The sequence below is a fragment of the Clytia hemisphaerica genome, unplaced genomic scaffold, assembly GCF_902728285.1.
Source record: "Clytia hemisphaerica strain Z4C2 unplaced genomic scaffold, Clytia hemisphaerica genome assembly, whole genome shotgun sequence".
Lineage (NCBI taxonomy): Eukaryota > Metazoa > Cnidaria > Hydrozoa > Leptothecata > Clytiidae > Clytia > Clytia hemisphaerica.
In genome coordinates this window covers 80268-85369 of record NW_027104230.1, presented here as the reverse complement: position 1 = coordinate 85369, position 5102 = coordinate 80268, and the positions used below count along the sequence as shown (strand labels likewise).

The 5102-nt window shown below is 35.4% G+C and overlaps 2 long non-coding RNA genes across 2 annotated transcripts; one reads left to right on the top strand and one right to left on the bottom strand.

The window, feature by feature from the left end:
* Positions 1 to 804: 804 nt before the first annotated feature.
* On the bottom strand, positions 805 to 1834 carry LOC136815932 (uncharacterized). The gene is made up of 3 exons (XR_010847780.1): positions 1761 to 1834; positions 1224 to 1276; positions 805 to 915 (listed from the first exon to the last, which is right to left on the bottom strand). It is a non-coding gene; the product is annotated as an uncharacterized lncRNA (long non-coding RNA).
* Positions 1835 to 3120: 1286 nt separating this feature from the next.
* On the top strand, positions 3121 to 4896 carry LOC136815935 (uncharacterized). Its single transcript, XR_010847782.1, has 2 exons — positions 3121 to 3519; positions 3817 to 4896. It is a non-coding gene; the product is annotated as an uncharacterized lncRNA (long non-coding RNA).
* Positions 4897 to 5102: the final 206 nt, after the last annotated feature.

Genomic DNA, 5102 nt, shown 5'->3' with positions numbered 1-5102 from the left:
GGCAATTAGGTCCCCCCCGTTTATTGAAATTTCAAAAATTTTCCAACCCCCCCGTTTATTCCAACCCCCCCGTTTATTTGGCACCTAAGAGTAAGGTAGTAGGTAACTTGAAATTGAGTAAAAAATGTTTGTCAAAATTGTTAAACATGCATGTACGTTTATTAAGCACCCGAGAGTAGCGATTTAGTATATATTCGTTATCGTTATTAATTTTCTTTTCAACTTTTCGACATTTCGAATTGAATGTCTCTGCCACACCACCTTTTTGTTGTTTTAACTTCTCATAATCATGAGGATGAGCCTTTGATGCCCTTTGCTCGATCCTACTCACGCGAGTAGGAGAAAGGGGTTGGTAAATTTTCCTTTGGCCATCTTTGTTCGATTTTCTCGACTGATATGTGAAGCGATGGCATTCTAAATCAGTCTCAGTGAAGACCCTCTCCAGTTCTTTTTTGATAAATGTTTGGGCTTCGATGTGTAGATTTTCATTTTCATTATTTTGATTATCTGAGAAAATTGATGTATCATTTTCATTGTTATTGTCATGTAAAATTTGATCTTCGAATAAAATGGGCATTGTCTCTTCGACTGGTGACAGTAATGGGCTCAAATTAATATCAATATCAAGAGGGGTTTGACTTTCTACATCATCACGACATTCTACCAGGATCTCTACATTAGCCATTGGCTCCACTGGCTGCTGACTACCACTACCACTACATACGGATTGGGAATTGTTTTGATGGGGTTTGTTGTTCGGTTTTATTGGTGATGTTGTTTTTTAACCATTATTAATTTTTTTATTTCTTTCATCTCTTTGTAAATGTTTGAAAGGTTGTCGTTGGCGAATGTTATAGATTTTTGGAGTGTTTCCATTGATTTTTTGATGCTCTCGACATCTTTTTGTAGAGTTTCCTGATAAAATAGAACAATTAAGTTTACTTTTTCCCCCGTTGCTGAAAAATGTACTTTAATGTCAAAATATTTTGCGACTAGAAAATTCTCGACTTTAGAGGAAATTTAATTTAATAAATCAGGAAGCTAAAAAGCTGCCTAAATTTTGCATCTTCTAAGTTCTTCTAAGATTTCTGCCTCGAATTGTCTTTTTTTCTGGATGCAAATTTGTATGAAAATTGTGAAAAAGTCGTCTATTGAGGATTTTGGGGATTATGGGTCTAAGTGTGCTATTCTTGAGTATTATATGGTGAATCATGTAAACTTACCAAAACGGTGTTTTCTGAATTTGAATTCGGTGGCAATAATGTATCGTCTTTTTCTAAAAAAAATTTATTGGTTTACATGTTTTTTTTTATAAGCATTGCACTTATAAGCATATCTAGGCTCAGATATGGGAAAAAATTAAGCATATGCTGAGCATTACAGCTACTTTGTTGTTTTGTGAAGCCATTGCAAAGCAAATTTCCCCTTTCTCCAGTCTCGTTTGTTCTAACTCAGCCAAGAATTATAACATTATAATAGGCAAATTTAAGCATATTTTGAGCCTGATTCACTATCTTTTGTAAGCATCCTCGAAAGATTTTTGTTAGGATATAAGCATAACTCAAGCATTTTTTCAGCCTTATTATAGTTCTCAACCTAAGCATCTCTGAGCCTGTTTTCGCATGCTTATAAAAAACATGTAATTCTATAAATTCCAAGACCCGATCTTCTTGGGATATTTCCTTTATAATCCTATCTAGCTTTGGGGGGGGGGTACATCCTAGGGTACTACAAGAAAACTATAATTGATTTGAAATTACCGTTTTCCACTTCCACCAGATTCTGTTCTTCCGATGATTGAAAGTCTTGAAAGTTGATGGTATTTGTTTTTATGTTTCCTGTAAAAAAGATGGAAATTAATTTAAATGAAAAAAAAAATCGAATCGAAGCACTCTCCTGAAAAGTCTTTAAAAGTCTTCTGACTGATGTAACCAACAAAACTATGGCATGTTATACATTTTCTGTTAGACAAACTATTCCTGAATCTGAAAATTCAAAAATTGCATTGAAAAAATTTGATGAAGAAGAAAATGAAGACTTTTGCGAGGAAGAGTATTTCAACTTTGAAGAGCTTAGATTCGGCGAAGAAAAAACATTTTGAAAAATTTTTCGCAGTAGATGGTGTATCTTTTACCGAACAATAAAAATTTTTGCGGGAAATTTTTGTAAATACTTCTTTGTCTCGAAATCTTCAAAATAGTGGTTTTTCATCAATTTTTCATCTGGATTTTGCTTAATAAAACAGTCATAACTTTTGACACATCTTTTTAGAAAGATTTTCCGCAAAATTTAAAATAGTTCAATTCTTTGCGGACAGTGTAAAGAAACAAAAAACAAAAAAAATAATTACCCATTAAAACTAAGCACTTTTTGTAAAAGAGGGTGAGAGGGCAACATATTATTAACATCTTTTTAAAGTTCATAACGTCATTTTTGCAATTAAATTCTTAATTACTCTTAAGGGATTCGATTAAAAAGCAATTTATAAAGGCAATTCTTTGTTAAAAGTGTTAAGGAACCTGAAATATAACTTTTATGTTCAAATACCAAAATCAATTTTTGGACTATGGTCAGAGTCCTTAAGGTAAACAATACGTTATCGGGGAAAAAAATGTCGGGGTTTTAATTAGTCAGGGAAAAAATTCGTCTGGGTAAAATTTCGTCACCTACAGTATTGGACCCCCAAAATGTAGGTGACCCCCAAAATCTAGGTTTTTATTCAAGTGAGAATTCTGACCTGTAGAGTACTCTAGGTGCCAATAAACGGGGGGGGGGGGATTGGAAATTTTTTTAATTTTAAAATTTTAACAGGGGGGACCAATGCCGGGGGGTTGGAATTGTATTCTGAAAAACCAAAAAGGTAAACATAGGCTAAAATTTGGCTATTTAGAGCAAAATAAAGGACCTTCTCTTTGACAGCTTAAAATATTCTTAAAAGTTGTACCAAAATTTGTCAAAAATTGCGTAGAACTCTCTCTAGCTCCTTAGATATTGAAAATAAGTTATGAAGATGGGGTATAGTAAACTTTCTATGCCTTATACCTATCTGAAAATCTAGGTGTTTTTAATATCTTGAGAAAATATTTATAATTAAAATGAAATGACAATAATCAGAATTAAAAAATAGGCAACATAAACATTTCCTTAGTTTCATTAAAAATTATACGTGAAAGTCAAGTTCAATCAAGTTTAAACGAGTTTAAATTTAAATCAAGTTCGCGGGCAAGTTCAATGTCTCATCAATCTGTTGTGGCGTTCAAAATCGGCTTTTGAAAAACGTAAATAATTGCACCCTTTCTCACACTTCCACTGAAAACCAAGAGGGTTGTCATTAAATTGATTAACTTTGGTTCGGAGCATTTCATGCAAGTTTTTTTAATGTTTTTTATAGACTTCACTGGAGACTGGCGTTGGAAGTGTGCCACCAAACTCCCTTATTACTTGAAGAAATTGGTTGTCTCGAAGTGGTAGTTGAGAGCAATGTTCGCAATCTCCTTCACAACGAACAAATTCCAACTGGTAAGCTTTGCGATTACAATGTTTCACAAAAAATTCGTACGTTCTCTGAAACTCTTGGGTTTCCGGGTCCGATTTTAAGTCCCTGACTCTAGCATCTTTGAATCTGGACAATTTATCATGAAGTAGCTTCAATTGAGGTATTTCGTCGTTTGTGCTAAAAAATTGTTCAACTTTGATGGGATGACCATCATACTTTTTATTGTCCAAGAAACGGGCGCACATCTCGATGGCAGAGTCTAACACCTTGAGCCAATCAAGCTCGCCAGGAAGAGTAACAGTGACTAGCTTTGCATTTAGAACCGACCAAAGACGTTCGATTGGGTTGAATCTTGACATCCCTGGCGCATAACACTGGATCGTCAACGTATCGACCCCCAACTCTTTCCACAACATACCAAGGCTGATCAAGTTACCGACCCCCTTGACAGACCAGTCGGGTCCTCCATCTGCTATGAGGACGATGTTGAAAGTATCCTTTAGCTTCATTTCTTCTTTGATTAACTTCTTTAAGAAAGAGACATGCATCAAGTTGCTTGTACATACCGATCTAGACGAACGAATCTGGAGCTTCAATGACCCAGAACGTCCGAGCTTGTCACAAGATGATTTGTTTGTATTAATGTAGTCGGCTGAATACGCACGTTTGCGTGTTATAGAAAATCTACCTTGCCTGTTTGGTGACAACGATCTTGATCGGCTGACTTTTGCCTTGAGGATTTGATAACCTGCTGGTAACAGCTTACAATTTTTATTTGGAAAATCGTGGTCATTCTAATTCGGTCGATCGTTCATCATGTGAAAAGTTTTTGTGTAACGTGAAACTGCCGGAACGCCAAGGTTTACCTTGTTTTTGTTGTCAACGGAAAGCGCTATTGTGTTTGAAGAAGAAAGTTCCGCAAGCTCATTTACCAAATTAACTTGTGTACATGTGTAGTGGAAGTGTTGGTGAACTTTTTTTTCCTTAGAGTTACACTTAGCAGGGACTCTGGCGTTAATCAAACCTTTATATAATGATGATGCTTTTGTTTTTTTCCTCAGTGGTTCCATCAATCGATGTACGGTATCCTTACTGACATCCAACCCTAACTTTTCCTTAACATATTTTACCATATTGTTAAGCGTTAATCTATTCGTGTAAACGGTGGACGTTCTGCGTCGTAAATGAGCAGCAGCGGTACTCTGCTCGATAAAAGATGTCACAACGGGAACAATTTCTGGATTGCGTTCAACAAAACTTGGGCGACCACGTTTTCGGTTTGCTAAAACAGATAAAATAGAGGTTTGATTAACGCCAGAGGAATAGGATATTTTGATATATAGGATAGGATATGTAGTTTTATATAAAGTAAATTTGTCCTATTTTACTAACTAAATGGCTCGGAGGCCTGGTATTTTGACCAAGGAAAGAATCAAAAGTACTAAACTATGCCCTACTTATGCTTTGAGGAACGTATAAGGAGGGGTTATAAACGCTTGGAAGTGTTGCTCCCTATGAAAGCATTTTAAAAAATGATCCCCACAAGTAGGCCAAAAGAGGAGCTTCAAAACTTTGCTCAAGAGTATTATAGAAAAAATATTACTTG